This window comes from Rhinoraja longicauda, chromosome 38 (genome assembly GCF_053455715.1).
Source record: "Rhinoraja longicauda isolate Sanriku21f chromosome 38, sRhiLon1.1, whole genome shotgun sequence".
NCBI lineage: Eukaryota > Metazoa > Chordata > Chondrichthyes > Rajiformes > Arhynchobatidae > Rhinoraja > Rhinoraja longicauda.
Window position 1 is genome coordinate 10759547 of NC_135990.1, and position 20696 is coordinate 10780242.

At 49.5% G+C, this 20696-nt stretch overlaps 1 long non-coding RNA gene across 2 annotated transcripts in view; it reads right to left on the reverse strand.

The window, feature by feature from the left end:
• LOC144610938 (uncharacterized) overlaps positions 1–20696 on the reverse strand; it is a 102598-nt gene that overhangs the window by 35984 nt on the left and 45918 nt on the right. For both annotated transcript variants that reach the window (XR_013549457.1, XR_013549456.1), the window contains one exon: positions 2428–2530. This is a non-coding gene — a long non-coding RNA (uncharacterized LOC144610938). The remainder of the gene's footprint in view (positions 1–2427; positions 2531–20696) is intronic.

Sequence of the window (20696 nt, forward strand, 5' to 3'; positions counted from 1 at the left end):
AGGCAGTGACCACAATATGATAAGTTTTACTCTACAAATTGAGAGGGAGAAGGGAAAATCGGAGGTGTCAGTATTACAGTATAGCAAAAGGGATTACAGAGGCATGAGGCAGGAGCTGGCCAAAATTGACTGGAAGGAGGCCCTAGCAGGGAAGACTGTGGAACAGCAATGGCAGGTATTCCTGGGAATAATGCAGAAGTTGCAGGATCAATTTATCCCAAAGAGGAGGAAAGATTCTAAGGGGAGTAAGAGGCACCCGTGGCTGACAAGGGAAGTCAAGGACAGCATAAAAATAAAAGGGAAGAAGTATAACTTAGCAAAGAAGAGTGGGAAGCCAGAGGATTGGGTCTCTTTTAAAGAGCAACAGAAGATAACTAAAAAGGCAATACGGGGAGAAAAGATGAGGTACGAGGGTAAACTAGCCAATAATATAAAGGAGGATAGTAAAAATCTTTTTTAGGTATGTGAAGAGGAAAAAAATAGTCAAGGCAAATGTGGGTCCCTTGAAGACAGAAGCGGGGGAATTTATTATGGGGAACAAGGAAATGGCAGACGAGTTGAACCGGTACTTTGGATCTATCTTCACTGAGGAGGATACAAACAATCTCCCAGATGTTCTAGTGGCCAGAGATCCTAGGGTGACAGAGGAACTGGAGGAAATCCACATTAGGCAGGAAAAAGTTTTGGGTAGACTGATGGGACTCAAGGCTGATAAATCCCCAGGGCCGAATGGTCTGCATCCCAGGGTGCTTAAGGAGGTGGCTCTAGAAATTGTGGACGCATTAGTAATTATTTTCCAATGTTCTATAGATTCCGGGTCAGTTCCTGTGGATTGGAGGGTAGCTAATGTTATCCCACTTTTCAAGAAAGGAGGGAGAGAGCAAGCGGGAAATTATAGACCAGTTAGTCTGACATCAGTGGTGGGGAAGATGCTGGAGTCAATTATAAAAGACGAAATTGCGGAGCATTTGGATCGCAGTAACAGGATCGTTCCGAGTCAGCATGGATTTACGAAGGGGAAATCGTGCTTGACTAATCTACTGGAATTTTTTGAGGATGTAACTAGGAAAATTGACAGGGGAGAGCCGGTGGATGTGGTGTACCTCGACTTTCAGAAAGCCTTCGACAAGGTCCCACATAGGAGATTGGTGGGCAAAATTAGAGCACATGGTATTGGAGGTAGGGTACTGACATGGATAGAAAGTTGGTTGACAGACAGAAAGCAAAGAGTGGGGATAAATGGGTCCCTTTCAGAATGGCAGGCAGTGACTAGTGGGGTACCGCAAGGCTCGGTGTTGGGACCGCAGCTATTTACAATATACATCAATGACTTGGATGAAGGGATTAAAAGTACCATTAGCAAATTTGCCGATGATACAAAGATAGGTGGCAGTGTGAACTGTGAGGAAGATGCTATGAGGTTGCAGGGTGACTTGGACAGGTTGTATGAGTGGGCGGATGCATGGCAGATGCAGTTTAATGTAGATAAGTGTGAGGTTATCCACTTTGGTGGTAAGAATAGGAAGGCAGATTATTATCTGAATGGTGTCAAGTTAGGAAAAGGGGACGTACAACGTGATCTGGGTGTCTTAGTGCATCAGTCACTGAAAGGAAGCATGCAGGTACAGCAGCCAGTGAAGAAAGCCAATGGAATGTTGGCCTTCATAACAAGAGGTGTTGAGGATAGGAGCAAAGAGGTCCTTCTGCAGTTGTACAGGGCCCTAGTAAGACCGCACCTGGAGTACTGTGTGCAATTTTGGTCTCCAAATTTGAGGAAGGATATTCTTGCTATTGAGGGCGTGCAGCGTAGGTTCACTAGGTTAATTCCCGGAATGGCGGGACTGTCATATGTTGAAAGACTGGAGCGACTAGGTTTGTATACACTGGAATTTAGAAGGATGAGAGGGGATCTTATCGAAACGTATAAGATTATTAAGGGGTTGGACACGTTAGAGGTAGGAAACATGTTCCCAATGTTGGGGGAGTCCAGAACCAGAGGCCACAGTTTAAGAATAAGGGGTAGGCCATTTAGAACAGAGATGAGGAAAAACTTTTTTAGTCAGAGAGTTGTGAATCTGTGGAATTCTCTGCCTCAGAGGGCAGTGGAGGCCAATTCTCTGAATATATTCAAGAGAGAGCTAGATAGAGCTCTTAAGGATAGCGGAGTCAGGGGGTATGGGGAGAAAGCAGGAACGGGGTACTGATTGAGAATGATCCACCATGATCACATTGAATGGCGGTGCTGGCTCGAAGGGCCGAATGGCCTACTCCTGCACCTATTGTCTATTGTCTATTGACTCTGGCGCTGCAAGGCCGCAACTCCACTGCTGACCCACTGTGTCGCCCTTGATGATCAGCGACAAAGTGCAGCCTACAAGAAAGATGAAAGGAATGTGCTTTATCTTGCGGGCTGCTGTTAATACTTACCATGTGTCTCTTGCACATGCTGATTGGTGCACGATGTACATTAGTCTTACTGGGGGGTCAATCACACAATAGCAGCGATCCGTTCACTCACCTCATAACCTTTCTGTAATAACAGCAATTACATACCAAGTATCAGTCATGCAACCCCAACAACCCTAATAGATTTCATTTACCACATGAGACCAATTGTACTTCGTTAGGACTGTATCTTGGCCAAAGATACTAGAGGAGCAAGATAGACCACAAACTGCTGTACGTCACAACGCCATTTTAGTGGGCAGAAACTTGCAGAAACATTTAAAAAGAAAAATAACAACAATCTGTGAATTGATAGATGAGATATATTCTGCATTTTAATGGTATCATCACACACACTGTTCCGCCAAAACACTGATTACACTGCGAGAGGCATAGCGAACGGCTAAACTAAACTAAACTTATCCGCAACTTGAGAAATTGAGCTTTCCGGCGATTTCAACAGAGTGGTCCATCTTGTTCCTCTAGTATCTTTGGTCTTGGCTGAGTTTGATACGAATAGATACGATACTATAGTTTAGAGATACAGCGTGGAAACAGGCCCTTTCGGCCCACCGGGTCCGCGCCGACCAGCGATCCCCACACATTAACACTATCCTACACCTACAATTTACAATTTTTACATTTGCCAAACCAATTAACCTACAAACCTGTACGTCTTTGGAGTGTGGGAGGAAACTGAATATCTCGGAGAAAACCCACGCAGGTCACCGGGAGAACGTACTAACTCCGTACAGACAGCACCCGTAGTCGGGATGGAACCCGGGTCTCCGGCGCTGCATTCGCTGTAAGGCGGCAACTCTACCGCTGTGCCACCGTGACCGCCCAATTTTATTTATCCCAGGAGGGAAATTGATCTGCTAACAGTCATAAAAAGTACATGAAACATGAAATTAAAGTGACGAGTGGAAAGGATTGGGGGATGTGCAAAGATTGGGGAGGGACGGGTGTCGGTCTCAGTCTACCCCACGACAGAAGGGGGAGGAGTTGTACAGTTTGATAGCCACAGGGAAGAAGGATCTCCTGTGTCGTTCTGTGCTGCATCTTGGTGGATTTAATAACCAAAGAAAATCATTATATTGACCAGCTAACTTTGACTAGGTCGGGTAAACTTCCAATCAGTTCAGTTTGTGTGCAGATTTTTGTTGTGATCATGTTACATTACAGGGCAGCACGGTGGCGCAGCGGTAGAGTTGCTGCCTTGCAGCGCCAGAGACCCGGGTTCCATCCTGACTAGTTTTTTTAAATATAAAAGTTTTATTTCAAAGATAAACATACAAACATACAAAGCAAAATGTGATCAAACAAAAGCCGCCTGTATCGGCAGTTTACAAAAGAAACAATTATCACATTAAAATCCCACCAACTCTGTCAACAATACATTCGACCCCCCGCGGCGACCAGCGTTCCCGGAAGGCCTCCAGAGTCCCCGTGGACACCGCGTGTTCCCTCTCCAGGGACACGCGGGCACGGACGTAAGCCCGGAACAGGGGTAGGCAGCCGACTTCTGTGAGGCCGTCGACTGCCCGCTGCCTGGACCCGCGGATGGCCATCTTGGCCAGGCCCAGGAGCAGACCGACAGGGAGACCCCCTCCTCCCTCCCGACCCTCCCCCCTCTGTACCGGGTGCCCAAAAATTAAAAGCGTAGGGCTAAAATGGAGCCAGAACTTGAGGAGCAGCCCCTTCAGATACTGGAACAGGGGCTGTAACCTCACGCACTCTATATACAAATGGTACACGGTCTCCTCCTCGCCGCAGAAGCGACAGGCGGCAGACGAGACCGTGAACCGGCTCAAGTACCTGTTACAGGCCACAGCCTTATGCAACACTCTCCACCCCAGGTCCCCGATGTAAAGCGGGAGGACCCCCTTATAGAGAGACCTCCACTGTGCATCCTGACTATGGGTGCTGTCTGTATGGAGTTTGTACGTTCTCCCCGTGACCTGCTGTGTTTTCTCTGGGATCTGCGGTTTCCTCCCACACTCCAAAGACGTACAGGTTTGTTGGTTCATTGGCTTGGTATAATTGTAAATTGTCCCTGGTGTGTGTCGGATGGTGTTAATGTGCGGGGATCGCTGGTTGGTGTGGACTCGGTGGGCCGAAGGGCCTGTTTCCGCGCTGTATCTCTAAACTAAACTAGTGCTTGTACAGTTCTTGCTACAAGTGTTCAATTAATGCATTAACACCTACGAAGAAATGACATCCATGGGAAACATGACTGACACCATCTCCTCTGCAACAATACCTGCCCTCTACATCACCTTTAAACGTGACTCTTCTTACCATAAACCTATGCCCTCTAGTTTAGTTTAGAGATGCAGTGTGGAAACAGGCCCTTCGGCCCACCGAGTCCGTGCCGACCAGCGATCCCGGCACATTAACACTATCCTACACACACTAGGGACAATTTACATTTATACCAAACCAATTAACCTACAAACCTGCACGTCTTTGGAGTGTGGGAGGAAACCGAAGATCTCGGAGAAAACTCATGAAGGTCACGGGGAGAACGTACAAACTCCGTACAGACAGGGCGGCACGGTGGCGCAGCGGTGGAGTTGCTGCCTTACAGCACTTGCAGCACCGGAGACCCGGGTTCGATCCCGACCAAGGGTGCTGTATGTACGGAGTTTGTACGTTCTCCCCGTGACCTGCGTGGGTTGTCTCCGAGAATTTAGAGTTCCTCCCACGCTCCAAAGACGAACAGGTTTGTCGGCTGATTGGCTTGATGCACGTGTACAATTGTCCCTAATGTGTAGTGTTAAAGTGCAGGGATCGCTGGTTGGTGCGGTCTTGGTGGGCCGAAGGGCCTTTTTCAGCGCCTAAGCTAGAGACAGCACCCGTAGTCGGGATCGAACCGGGGTCTCTGGCGCTGTAAGGCAGCAATTCTACCGCTGCGCCAGCAAGCCGCCATAGGTCTACGAGTCGCAGAGCAGTTTCTTATGAAATAAGAGTTGATAGGGGAACACTTTTGAGAACATTGGCAGATTAACTTGCCACTGTTTGTTTGTGGCACTGACAAAGTTACAAAGTATTCCATTTAGTCCCCAATGGTCCCTCTGCGGTCCCTCGTCTAATGTTTACGGGGAGAAGGCAGGAGAATGTGGTTGAGAGGGAAAAGTGGATCAGCCATAATTGATTGGCGGAGCCAACTCAATGGGCCAAATAGCCTAATTCTGCTCCTTTGACTCATGGTGTAAATGGGATTAGCTCAGATAGACATTATGGTCAGCATCGACGTGATGGGCCGAAGGGTCTGTTTCCACTAAACCTACAAGAATAATGGTGGTGCGGCGGTGGATTTGCTGCCTCACAGCGCCGGAGACCCGGGTTCGATCCCGACTACGGGTGCTGTCTGTACGGAGTTTGTACGTTCTCCCCGTGACCCGCGTGGGTTTTCTCCGAGATCTTCGGTATCCCCCCCCACATTCCAAAGACGTACAGGTTTGTAGGCAAATTGGCTTGGTATGAATGACAAATTGTCCCTAGTGTGTGTAGGATAGTGTTCGTGTGCGGGGATCGCTGGTCGGCGCGGACTCGGTGGGCTGTTTCCACGCTGTATCTCTAAACTGAAAGCAAACTACAAGGAAATGAGGAGAGGGGGTTACTCCCCTGGGAACCAGCATGGACCAGATGGGGTGAGTGGCCTCTGCCTTGTAGCAAGCATTACAATGAACCACCATTCTGCTTTAGTTAAACATTTTGTTCAAGATGGCCGCGCCATTGTGTTTGGCTGCCTGCCACTGTATGGTTTTTTTTCTTCCTTTTTCCTAATCAGATGTGCAGCACTTTGGTCAACGTGGGTTGTTTTTAAATGTGCTATACAAATAAAATTGACTTGACTTGACTTGACCATCTTGCCTTGAGTCATTGTTCTACTTTTAGCAGCTGTTTTCACTTCATGTTTAATCTAAAACCCCCCTGCTATCTGTTCCCAGATGCCCTGCTCCAGTATGCTGTGTTGTTATTTTGTCATTAGGCTCCACAGATGTGCGGTCACCTACTTCACTGGCTTAACTGCTTTGAAGGGAGAGAACGGGGCCAAACTAGCAAGGAGCCAAGGGCCGGGTCAATGTCAGATGTCTGAGCTCGTGAAGTTTAGTTTAGTTTAGAGATACAGCGTGGAAACTGGCTCCTCGGCCCACCAAGTCCACACCGACCAGCGATCCCCGCACATTAACACGCACAAGGGATAAGTTTACAATTATACCAAGCCAATTAACCTGCAGACCTGTATGTCTTTGGAGTTTGGGAGGAAACTGATGTTCCCAATGTTGGGGGAGTCCAGAACCAGGGGCCACAGTTTAAGAATAAGGGGTAGGCCATTTAGAACGGAGATGAGGAAAAACTTTTTCAGTCAGAGAGTTGTGAATCTGTTAAATTCTCTGCCTCAGAAGGCAGTGGAGGCCAATTCTCTGAATGCATTCAAGAGAGAGCTAGATAGAGCTCTTAAGGATAGCGGAGTCAGGGGGTATGGGGAGAAGGCAGGAACGGGGTACTGATTGAGAATGATCAGCCATGATCACATTGAATGGCGGTGCTGGCTCGAAGGGCCGAATGGCCTCCTCCTGCACCTATTGTCTATCCTGCAGAAAACACACGCAGGTCACGGGGAGAATGTACAAACTCCGTACGGACAGCACCCGTAGTCGGGATCGAACCCGGGTCTCTGGCGCTCTACCGCTGTGCCGCCCTGATGTCTCAGCGAGTGAGGTGCTTTAACACGTTACACTCCCGCCACCATTTATCAGTTTGTAAGGGGTCAATTGGCTGCTGTAAATTAATTTTAGATTTGAAGATACACCGAGTCCACGCCGACCATTGATCACACGTCCACACTAGTTCTATGCAATCCCACTTTCCCAACCGCGCCCTGCACAATAGCGGCAATTTATAGAGGCCAATTAACCTACACACCTGCACGTCTTTGGGATGTGGGAGGAAACCGGAGCACCCGGAGGAAACCCACGCGGTCACGGGGAGAACGTACAATCTCCACACAAACAGCAACCGAAGTCAGGATGGAACCCGGGTCTCTATGGCCAAGAGGCAGGGGCTCTACCAGCTGTGCCACCTCGTTTCATGAACAGGCGATGTGCAGCTCTGTGAGAGGGTGGGGCAGCAGGTAGAGCTGATGCCTCACAGTGCCAGAGAACCGGGTTGGATCCGGACCGCGGGAACTGTCTGTGAGGTGCTTGCACGTTCTCCCGTGGGTTTCCTCCCACATCACAAAGATAAGCCAGGTTTGTAGTTTAATTGGCCTCTGTAAATTATCCCCAGTGTGGAGTGAGCGGATGAGAACTTGGGATAACAGAGGTAGTGTGGACGGGCGAACAATGGTCAGCATTTTTTTTTAAATCAAAAATATTTATTCAAATATTAAAATAATATATACAATACAATAAAACCAAAACAGAACCCACCACCAGAATACTATACAAACAATTTTGAAACTATTATACAATTATATTACAATCCCCATCCAGGATACATCCAATCCCCCGCGGTGCCCAGCGGTCCCGGAGATCCCCCAGGGTGCCCGTGGACAGATCGTGGTCCATCTCCAACACCACCCGGGCACGGACGTAACCCCGGAAAAGGGGCAGAGCCCTCTTCCGCCTGGTGCCGTGAGTCGCGGATGGCCAGCTTGGCCAGGCCCAGGAGCAACCCAACAAGGACATCTTCGGCCCTACCCTCTCCCCTACGCACAGGGTGTCCAAAGATGAGAGTGGTGGGTGAAAAGTGCAGCCAAAAAGCAAGGAGCAGCCCCTTTAGATTTTGGAACAGGGGCTGCAACCTCACACACTCCATGTACACGTGGTACACAGACTCACATACTCCATGTACACGTGGTACACAGACTCACACACTCCATGTACACGTGGTACACAGACTCTTCCAACCCGCAAAAGTGTCAGGCGGCTGGCGAGTCTGTGAACCAACCGCGTGAGGAACAGGTTGCAGGGGACTCCTCGGTGCAGTACCCTCCACCCCAGGTCCCTGATGGAGAGGGGTAACAATGGTCAGTATGGACCAAATGTGGGTTAATTACCCTCTGTAAAATTGACCCTAGTGTGTAGGATAGATGACGGGTGGGCCAAAGGGCTTGTTTCCATGCTGTATATCTAGACTAAACAAAATTAAACTAAACTAAGGAGTATGAATTTCAGCTAAGGGTAAATAACTAACACAAGAGGGGTGGCAGAGTTGCGCAGCGGTAGAGTTGCTGCCTCACAGCGCCGGAGGCCCGGGTTCGATCCTGACTATGGGTGCTGTCTGTACGGAGTTTGTACGTTCTCCCCGTGACCTGCGTGGGTTTTCTCCGGGTGCTCCAGCTTCCTCCCACACTCCAAAGACGTGGTAAAAATTGTAAATGATTCCTCGTGTGTGTGTGTGTGTAGGAATGATCGTTGGTCGTCGCGGGAGGCCCGTTTCTAGTGGTTTGGAGAAACCGCGTGGAAAGTAAATTAGTAGTTCCTTTACTACTCTGAAGCAGAGGGGACAATGAGGTTAAATAATAGAGTAAGTGGCAGTAATGCCCAGCAGGAGAAAAACTCGTTGAATTAAATATTAGCACTAAGTAGCACTCAGAGTAAGTGCGTGCTATTGACTTTGATGGGTAGGTCCTTAATGGAAGGTCTCCAGGGCAATCCTGCCATCACGTAGCTCTCTGCAGCTCTGCCCCGTTGCTACCAAATGTGCCTCGTTCTTCCCACGGTGTGGGTGAGTTGTTTTTTTTCCCCCCATTCGCATTCCGTCCAGCCCACCGCAAACTTTTCTGGAGCTGAGGAATTCTCCGGCTAACGTGTAAAGAAGGAACCGCGGACGCTGGCTTTAAAGCCGAAGATGGACTCACACAAAAAAAGCCGGGGTAACTCAGCGGGACAGGCGGCATCTTCCAGAGGGTGACATTTCGTCCCGAAACGTCACCCGTTCCTTCCCTCTGGAAGATGCCGGCTGTCCCGCCTTTTTTGGTGTGTCTGTCTTCCGCAATGGACTCTGACAACAGAACGCAGAACAGCACAGCACAAGAACGGGCCCTTCGGCCCACAATGCCTGTGGGCCGAACGTGACGCCAAGTTAGACTGAACTCTTCTGCCTGGACATGATCCATATTCCTCCATTCCCTGCAAATCCATGTGCCTACCTAAAAGCCTCTTAAACGCCACTACCGTATCTGCCTCCACCACCCACCCCTGGCAATGCGTTCCAGTCCCCCACCACTCTTTGTGTAAAAAACTTGCCCCCCACACCTGCATTAAACTTTCCCCCTCTCATCTCATAGCGATGCGCTCTAATGTTGGGCGTTTCCACCCTGGGGAAAATGGTTCTGACTATCTATACTCTCACCATTTTATATACTTTTAGCAGGGGCGGCACAGTGGCGCAGCGGTAGAGTTGCTGCCTTGCAGCGCCGGAGACCCGGGTTCGATCCCGACTACGGGTGCTGTCTGTACGGAGTTAATACGTTCTCCCCGTGACCTGAGTGGGTTTTCTCCGAGATCTTCAGTTTCCTCCCACACTCCAAAGACCTCAGCGGGTAGTCCATAGAGCTCAGAGGGCCATCGGAACACAGCTACCAGCTTTGGAGGGCATCTACAACACACGATACCTCAGAAAAGCCACCAGCATCCACAAAGACTCTTAACACCCCTGCAATAGTCTGTTCGAACATCTACCATCGGGCAGACGATACAAGGCCTTCTACGCCCGCACCTCCAGACTCAGGAACAGCTTCATCCCCAGGGCCATAGCTGCTATGAACCGGTCCTGCTGAGCCGGATGGTCACATCGCACAGTGAACCGGCACAGATCTACTTGCACTTTATTCTGTCTTAAAACTGTTACAATTTGTTTCGTTGGGTTGTTGTTGTTTAAATTAATACTGACTAGCTAATTAATTTATTGCATCGTATGGGAGGCGCATTCCCAATCTCGTTGTACCCCTGTACAATGACAATAAAGATATATTGTATTGTATTGTATTGTTTCTAGGTTAATTGGCTTGGTATGAATGTAAAAACTGCCCCTAGTGTGTGTAGGATAGTGTTAGCATACGGGGATAGCTGGTGGGCTGAATGGCCTGATTCCACGCTGTATCTCTAAACGCCTCACGCCCCTCAGCCTCAAACTTTCCACAGAAGACAATCCAAGTCTGTTCAACCTTTCCTCATTACCTTCATAACGAGAGGATTTCAGTAAAGGAGTAAAGAGGTTCTTCTGCAGTTGTACAGGGCCCTGGTAAGACCACATCTGGAGTATTGTGTACAGTTTTGGTCTCCTAATTTGAGGAAGGACATCCTTGTAATTGAGGCAGTGCAGCGTAGGTTCACGAGATTGATCCCTGGGATGGCGGGACTGTCATATGAGGAAAGATTGGAAAGATCAGGCTTGTATTCACTGGAGTTTAAAAGGATGAGAGGGGATCTTATGGAAACATATAAATTTATAAAAGGACTGGACAAGCTAGATGCAGGAAAAATGTTCCCAATGTTGGGGGAGTCCAGAACCAGGGGCCACACAGTCTTAGAATAAAGGGGAGGCCATTTAAAACTGAGGTGAGAAGGAACTTTCTCACCCAGAGAGTTGTGAATTTGTGGAATTCTCTGCCACAGAGGGCAGTGGAGGCCAAGTCACTGGAAGAATTTAAGAGAGAGTTGGATAGAGCTCTAGGGACTAGTGGATTCAGGGGATATGGGGAGAAGGCAGGCACGGGTTACTGATTGTGGAGGATCAGCCATGATCACAATGAATGGCGGTGCTGGCTCGAAGGGCCGAATGGCCCCCTCCTGCACCTATTTTCTATGTTTGTATGTTTCTATGTTTACCAATGCTGTATCTCGAAACTAAACAATGCCCTCTAACCCAGGCAGCACTCCGGCAAACCTCATCTGCATCTCTCTAAACCCTCCAAATCCATCCATCCATGTGCCATGAGTTATTAATGTGATGGTGTGAAATATTGATAGCATCTCGCCATTCCCCTAGCATGCTTGGGAACAGATAGACATGGTAGCTTGCCATTGAAATCACCAGCCGCCTCATCTCGATGAATAATGAATGGGTGGGAAACGCTCAATTATGCAGAATCAACTTTAGCGTGAATCTCTGTGAAAGGCTTTCTTGCTGATAACTCGTTTGAATTCAGCTGAGATTATGCAAACTTTTTAAAAAAAAAGTTAAAGTAGTTTTCGAAGTCTCCTAAAAGCTCGGCTCGCAGAAGGTTTCCTGGAAAGAGTTTCACTGGCAAGTGAGCACAGGACTTACCCAGACGTAGAAATAGTTGAGTTTGGTTTGGTTTAGAGATACAGCGTGGAAACAGGCCCTTTGGCCCATCGAGTCCGTGCCGACCAACAATCACCCCACATACTCGTTCTAGCCTACGCACTCGGGACAATTTAGTTCAGTTCAGTTTCAGTTTAGTTTATTGTGTACCGAGGTACAGTGAAAGGAGTGTAGGAAAATAACCTACAAATCAAAGGTATCACAAAATGTTGGAGTAACTCAGCGGTTCAGGCAGCATCTCTGGAGAGAAGGAATGGGTGACATTTCGAGTCGAGACTCTTCAGTCTGAAGAAGGGTCTCGACCCGAAACGTCACCCATTCCTTCTCTCCAGAGATGCTGCCTGACCTGCTGAGTTACTCCAGCATTTTGTGATACCTTCGAGGTGCAGTGAAAGGCTTTTGTTCCGTGCTAACCAGTCAGCAGAAAGACAATACGTGTTTACCATCGATCCATTAACAGTGCACAGATACATGATAAGGGAAGAACGTTTAGTGCAAGGTAAAGCCAGTAAAGTCCGATCAAGGATAGTCCGAGGGTCACCAAAGAGGCAGATAGTAGTTCAGCACTGCTCTCTGGTTGTGGTGGGATGGTTCAGTTGCCTGATAACAGCCGGGAAGAAACTGTCCCTGAATCTGGAGGTGTGTGTTTTCACACTTCTGTACCTTTTGCCTGATGGGGGAGGGGAGAAACCAAATTTACTGAAGCCAATTAACCTACAAACCTGCACGTTTAGTTTTATTTTGTTTAGTTTAGAAATACAGCACGGAAACAGGCCCTTCGGCCCAGCGAGTCCGCACCGACCAGCGATCCCCGCACACTAACACTATCCTACACACACTAGGGACAATTTACAATTATGCAAAGCCAATTAACCTACAAACCTGTATGCCTTTGGAGTGTGGGAGGAAACTGGAGCACCTGGAGAAAACTCATGGGCTCACAGGGAGAAGGTACAAACTGCATACAGACAGCACCCATAGTCAGGATCGAACCAGGGTCTCTGTCACCGTGAGGCGGCAACTCTACCGCTGCGCCATTGTGCTGCTCTTTCTGTGGCTGCCTTCACAAGTGCAGATGGTGGGGAGTTTGGTCTGTGTATCACAAAATGATGGAGTAACTCAGCAGGTCAGGCAGCATCTCAGGAGAGAAGGAATGGGTGACGTTTCGGGTGGAGACCCTTCTTCACACTGGTCTGTGTGATCGCCTCGGGCTACATCTACAAGTCTCTGCAATTTCTTGCGGTTTTGGGCAGGGCTCTTCCCAAACCAATGGGCAGGAAGGAACTGCAGACGCTGGTGTACACTTACGGCAGACACAACGTGCTGGAGTAACTCAGCGGGTCAGGCAGCATCTCTGGAGAACATGGATAGGTGACGTTTCACAGAGTGCTGGAGTAACTCAGCGGGTCAGGCAGCATCTCTGGAGAACATGGATAGGTGACGTTTCACAGAGTGCTGGAGTAACTCAGCGGGTCAGGCAGCATCTCTGGAGAACATGGATAGGTGACGTTTCACAGAGTGTTGGAGTAACTCAGCGGGTCAGGCAGCATCTCTGGAGATCATGGATAGGTGACGTTTCACAGAGTGTTGGAGTAACTCAGCGGGTCAGGCAGCATCTCTGGAGAACATGGATAGGTGACGTTTCACAGAGTGTTGGAGTAATTCAGCGGGTCAGGCAGCATCTCTGGAGATCATGGATAGGTGACGTTTCCGGTCGAGTTACTCCAGTATTTTGTGTAGGAAAATAACTGCAGGTGCTGGTACAAATCGAAGGTATCACCAAATGCTGACCATCTCGACCCGAAACGTCACACATTCCTTCTCTCCTGAGATGCTGCCTGACCTGCTGAGTTACTCCAGCATTTTGTGATACCAGCATTTTGTGTCATTTTCTCCAGAGATTTAGCCTGACCCGCTGTTACTCCAGTGTCTGAAGGTCAGGGTCCAGACCTGAAATGCCACCCGTTCCTTTTGCCCAGAGATGCTGCCTGGGCCGCTGAGTTAGTCCAGCACGCTGTGTCTATCTTTCCAAGCCGAGCTGTGATGCAGCCTGACAGTTACAGACTCTCCTCGGCGTACGATGCTTCGGCTTTACGATGGTGCAAAAGTAATCCACATTCAGCAGAAACCGTGCTTCAAATTTGCAATGTTGATCGTTTCACGGGCTAGCGATACGCGGCACGATGCTCTCTCGTGATGTCGGGCAACGGCAGCGAGCCACAGCCCCCAGTCAGCCGCGCCGTCACGCGTGTAAACAACCGATACTCTACAGTGTACCGTGTTGCCAGTTTGGATACAGTGTAGGCTAATGTAAGTATTCCGAGCACGTTTAAGTTAGGCTAGGATAGGCTATGATGTTGGGTAGGTTAGGTGGCTATGGTGTTGGGTAGATGAGGTGGCTATGATATTGGGTAGGCTAGGCTAGGCTATGATGTTGGGTAGGTTAGGTGGCTATGATGTTGGGTAGGTTAGGGGTGGGTATGATGTTGAGTAGGTTAGGTGGCGATGATGTTGGGTAGGCTACGCTGGGCTGTAATGTTGGGTAGGTTAGGCTAGGCGATGATGTTGGGTAGGTTAGGTGGCTATGATGTTGGGTAGGTTAGGTGGCTGTGATGTTGGGTAGGTTAGGTGGCTATGATGTTGGGTAGGTTAGGCTAGGCCATGATGTTGGGTAGGTTAGGTGGCTATAATGTTGGGTAGGTTAGGTGGCTGTGATGTTGGGTAGGTTAGGGGTGGCTATGATGTTGGGTAGGTTAGGTGGCTGTGATGTTGGGTAGGTTAGGGGTGGCTATGATGTTGGGTAGGTTAGGTGGCTGTGATGTTGGGTAGGTTAGGTGGCTGTGATGTTGGGTAGATGAGGTGGCTATGATATTGGGTAGGCTAGGCTAGGCCATGATGTTGGGTAGGTTAGGTGGCTGTGATGTTGGGTAGGTTAGGTGTATTAAATGCATTTTCGACTTATGATATTTTTGATTTACGACGGGTTTATCGGAACGTAACCCCATTGTAAGTCGCGGAGCATCTGTACATGTTTTCCTTGGTGCATCGGCCAAGTTGGTGCAGCTCTGAAGGCCATTCGGCCTGCTGTGTCTCTGCTGTCCTTGATGTGAACAGTTCCATCTGTCCCATTCATCCACACTGTCCGTGCAATCGGAGTAAATCAGCGGGACAGTCAGCTCTTCAGACAGAAGGGTCTCCACTCGAAACGTCACCCATTCCTTCTCCCCAGAGATGCTGCCTGACCCGCTGAGTTACTCCAGCTTTTTGTGTCTATCTTCAGTTTCTTCCCACACACCGAGGGACTGAGCTATTGGGGGAGGTTGGGCAGGCTAGGGCTTTAATCTTTGGAGCGCAGGGGGATGAGGGGTGATCACATAGAGATGTACAACATCATGAGAGGAATAGATCGGGTAAACGCACAGAATCTCTTGCCCAGAGTAGAGGAATCAAGGACCAGAGGACATAGGTTTAAGGTGAAGGGGGAAGACCTGAGGGGTAACCTTTTCCCACAAAGGGTGGTGGGTGTATGGAACAAGCTGCCGGAGGAGGTAGTTGAGGCTGGGATTATCGCAACATTTAAGAAACATTTGGACAGGTACATGGAAAGCGTAGACTTAGAGGGATTTGGGTGAAACGCAGGCAGGTGGGACTAGTGTAGACGGGACATGTTGGGCGGTGTGGGCATGTTGGGCCGAAGGGCCTCTTTCTACGTTGTAAGACTCTATGACTCTGGGTGGAAGCAGGGAGGCTACTTAGGAACTCATGTAAATGGGTGATCGATGGTTAGCATGGACTCAGGGCTGAAGGGCCTGTTTACATACGATATGGATCTATGACTGTGTGACTCTATAACTCTGGGTGAATGGAGGGAGGGTACAGGTAGTATAAGAAAATAACTGCAGATGCTGCTACAAATCGACTGTTTGGGTCCTTGGATGGAGTTGAGGGGGGAGGTAAAGGGACAGGTGTTGCATCTCGTGCGGTTGCAGGGGAAAGTGCCCGGGGATGGGGTGGTTTGGGTAGGAAGGGACGAGTGGACCAGGGAGTTGCGGAGGGAGCGGTCTCTGCGGAACGCAGAGAGGGGAGGGGATGGGAAGATGTGGCCAGTGGTGGGGTCCCGTTGTAGGTGACGGAAATGTTGGCGGATGATTTGTTGGATCAGCTGGCTGGTGGGGTGGAAGGTGAGAACGAGGGGGATTCTGTCCTTAACCCTAAATGGGTGGTTGATGGTCAGCATGGACTCGGTGGGCTGAAGGGCCAGTTAGCTGTACCTCTCATGTTTCTTGAACTCTGCTTCCATTGCTTGCATGAACATGAATTCCCTTTCACAAAGCCTTGTTGACTCAGTCTGATTACTCTGAATTGTTTATCATGTTGTTTACAGAGTACTATGTGTTTACATACGCTGTTGTGCTGCTGCAAGTAAGAATGTCATTGTTCTGTCTGGGACATCTATATACTAAAACTCTCGTTTGTTTGTTCGTTTGTTCCTGAACTACAGCCAAAACGGTACACGATAGCGCAACAATGTTAGGCCCACCTTACTCACCGTCGTCCTTTTGGTGCTAATGGAAGAAGTTTCATTGAAATCGGTGTTATGTTTTTAAAGATTTTCACATTTTAAAGTTTAAATCTATCTCCTAGGGAGGGAGGGGGGAGGGAGGGCATGGATGGAGGGGGGAGTGGGGGGGGGAAAGGGGAGGGGGGGGGAGGAGAGGGTGCTGCACCAATGCAGGAGAGGTTTGGGCCCAACGGGTCCACTTGTCCTAGCGTGACAATAAAACACTTGACTGGGTAGACACTGAGAATGTCGGAAAGGTTTTGCAGTTCATTTTCTGGGGGGAGTTACAGACTGATCGCTGTGTAAGAGGGGTGGGCGAGGAAGGGGCAGGAATTCTGGAGCGCTGGGTCTATTCTGGAGAGTGGGATAGTGTTAGTGTGCGGGGATCGCTGGTCGGCGCAGACCCGGTGGGCCGAAGGGCCTGTTACTGCCCTGTATCTCTAAACTAAACTAAACTTAACTAAGCTAAACTAAATAGTGTTGATTGGAGAGAAGGACAGTCATGACTGGGGAGATACAATCATTGATTAAATGGGCAGACCGCTGAATGAAATCGGCTCTAGTATTGATCGGATGGACAGGTATGGATTGGGATGAGTGACCAGTATTGATGGGATGACAGACGTTATTGATTAGATGGGGAACCAGTGCAGATTGGGAGAAGGGAACCAGTATTGATTGCCAGTACAGGTGGGATGCAGGTCGGCTATTGATTGAGGCAGGGAAACCAGTATTAATTGGGATGGGAGGTTGGTATTGATTGGGATGGGAATCAGTATTAATTGGAATAGGGATCAGTATTGATTGGAATGGGGGAGAATTAGGATGGGGTATCAGTATTGATTTGGATAGGGATCAGTATTGATTGGAATATGGATCAGTATTGATTGGGATGGGGGGGGGTCAGTATTGATTGGAATGGGGGGGATCAGTATTGATTGGAATGGGGGGGGGATCAGTATTGATTGGAATAGGGATCAGTATTGATTGGGATGGGGGAGAATTAGTATTGATTAGGATGGGGCATCAATATTGATTTGGATAGGAGTCAGTATTGATTGGGATGCGGGGTTAGTATTGATTTGGATGGGGGAATCAGTATTGATTGGGATGGGGGGTCAGTATTAATCAGGTTGGGAATCAGTATTGATTGGGATGGGGAGAATCAGTGTTGATTTGGATAGGGGTCGGTATTGATTGGGTTGGGAATCAGTATTGATTGGGATGGGGGGGGGGTCAGTATTGATTTGGATGGGGAGGTCAGTATTAATCGGGTTGGGAATCAGTATTGATTGGGATGGGGAGAATCAGTGTTGAATGGGATTTCGTCAGTATTGATTAGGAAGGGGGTGGTATTAATCCCACATGGTCACAGGGAGAACGTGCAAGCCCCCCCCACACACACACACACACACACACAGACAGCACCCGAGGTCAGGATCGAACCTGGGTCTCGGCCGATCTCAACTCTACCCGCTGCACCACCGTGCCGCCCTCCAACACTTTGTGTTTCGCTTATGATTCCAGTGTCTCCAGATCCTTGCGGCCACCATAAACTCCAGGACGCGGTTGGAAGGAAGGAAAATGTAAGTGGAAACTAATGAAGTATTAACACAGTGACTTCATCGCAGCACCCATGTAAGGTAAAGTATGTGAACCACTGGTCTTCACCAACCAAGGAAGCCATTTTTAGACATGATGGTCTCCAATCTTATACGGAACAGATTCTTTGTCCTATTTAAGAATGCTTGTTCTTAAAACAATAGGAGGATTCAGTTGAAAGAAGGACAAAGAAACGTTGAACAGAAGCTTGACATTAACGCTTTCTAAACACATTAGCTTAGTTTAGTTTAGAGATGCAGCGCGGAAACAGGCCGCCCAGTGATCCCCGCACATTAACACTATCCTACACCCACTAGGGACAATTTTTACATTTACCAAGCCAATTAACCTACAAACCTGTACGTCTTTGGAGTGTGGGAGGAAACCGAAGATCTCAGAGAAAACCCACGCAGGTCACGGGGAGAACGGACAAACTCCGTACAGACGGCGCCCGTAGTCAGGATGGAACCCGGGTCTCCGGCGCTGCATTCGCTGCAAGGCAGCAACTCTACCGCTGCGCCACCGTGCCGCCCACAATTGTCATCTCAGACCACCTGGCACATAACTAACAAAGGCCGGTTTCCTTTATCATTGTTACTTTTTCATTCTTTCATTCGTTTGCTCTATATTATTCTCTATTGCCGTCCACTGGATATCTCTCGTTTCCCTTTCCCCTGACTCTCAGTCTGAAGAAAGGTCTCGTTCCGAAACGTCACCTATTCCATTTCTCTAGAATCTATATACTAAAACTCTCGTTTGTTTGTTTGTTTGTTCCTGAACTACAGCCAAAACGGTACACGATAGCGCGACAATTTTAGGCCCACCTTACTCACCGCCGTCCCTTTGGAGCTAATGGAAGAAGTTTCATTGAAATCGGTGTTATATTTTTTGTTAGTCACATTTTAAAGTTTAAATCTATCTCCTTGTGAGGGGGGTGGACAGAGGGGGGGGAGGGAGGGAGGGGGGGAGGATGGATAAGGGGGGTTAAGGGAGATGGATTGGGGGGGATGGGGAAGAGGTGGAGGGAGGGGGGAGGGAGGGGGCGGAAGGAGTGAGGGGGAGGGGAGGGAGGAGGAAGGATGGGGTGGGGCGGAGAGGGGAGGGGGAGGGGAGGAGGGATGGGGAGGGGGGAGTGGAGGGTGGAGGGGGAGGGGGAGAGGGGAGAGGGGAGGGGAGTGGAGGAGGGAGTGGGAGGGAGGGGGAGGAGGGAGCGAGGGGGAGGGGAAGGGGAGGGAGGAGGAAGGGGGCGGGAGGGGTGGAGAGGGAAGGGGAGGGGAGGAGGGAGGGGGGAGTGGAGGAAGGAGGAGAGGGAGGGGGTGGAGGGAGTGAGGGGGAGAGGGGAGGGGGAGGGGGAGGGAGAGAGGGAGAGGGGAGGAGATGGTGCTTCACCAATGTAGGAGAGGTTTGGGCACAACGGGTCCACTTGGTCTAGTAAATCATTGCTGTTGACTTGGCCTTAGAGGTTAGTGATCAACCTCTGGCTGGGGTTTGCATGGTCAAGCAAGGCTGCCCTCCAGTGGATTTTTCCGTGTAAGACAATTACACATTAAAACAGTAATCTAACAAAAAGGAACTGCAGATGTTGGCTTATACCAAGGATAGACACAAAGTGCCAGAGTAAATCAACGGGACAGGCAGCATCTCTGGAGGACATGGGTAAGTGGCTTTTCGGGTCGGGATCCTGCAATCAATCTGAAGAAGGGTCTCGACCCGAAACGTCACCTATCCATTTTCTTCAGAGATGCTGCCCGACCCGTTGAGTTTCTCCAGCACTTTGTGTCTATTAATTGTGAATTAACTTGGCTCTTTGAACACTACACATTACTATCTCAACTTGACTTTAGTTTAGTTTAGTGATACAGTGTGGAGACAGGCCCACCAGGTTAATGTGCACCAACCAGCGATCCCCGCACATTAACACTATCCTACACACACGAGGGGACAATCTTTACATTTACCAAGCCAATTGTCAGTGTGGCTTTTCTCCGAGATCTTCAGTTCCCTCCCACTCTCCAAAGACGATACGACAATACAAGACGATACGATATGAGAAAACTTCATTCGTCGCGGGCGGGAAACTGATCTGCCGACAGTCACAACACACAAGGTACACAGAAAACCTGACATTAAAAGTGAAAACAAAAGAAAAAGACAAGCGACTGTTGGCTGGCTGCCTTGTGCACAGCGCCTTCACCGGGAACAAACGAACAAACAAACACAGACTTATCCCCTGGGCAGAGGATTCTAAACCAGAGTGCCTCCCCTCCCCCACACCGGGCCCCCCTATGTTCTCCCACCGTCCCCCCCAGGCCAGGTCCCCATTGTCTCCCCCTCCCCCCCTCACGCTCATCGACCGCGAGGCCCCACCGCCACCGCGGCTCCCATTGCCGCCACCGCTGAGGCTCCATCGGCCCAGACAGGCCTCACTGCCCGGCTTCTCCGCTGTCCCCTGGGAGGCCCATGGGGCGAGTCGGGCTGACCGGGGCGCGTTGCTGTCTTCGTTCTGGTCGGCAATGGCGGCGCGGTTGTTTGCCGGGTGGATGGTACCCGCGCGGCACCCCGGGACAGGTACATTGGCTTGGTATAAATGTCCCTGGAGTGTGTGGGAGAGTGTTAGTGTGCGGGGATCGCTGGTCGGCACGGACTCGGTGGGCCGAAGGGCCTGTTTCCGTGCTGTATCTCTAAACTAAATTAAACGAAACTAAAGGGAGGAATGTAAGTGGATGGGGGGGGGAAGGCGGGGGGAGAAATAGGTGGCAAGTTCAGGTGGGGTAAAGGGTAGTGG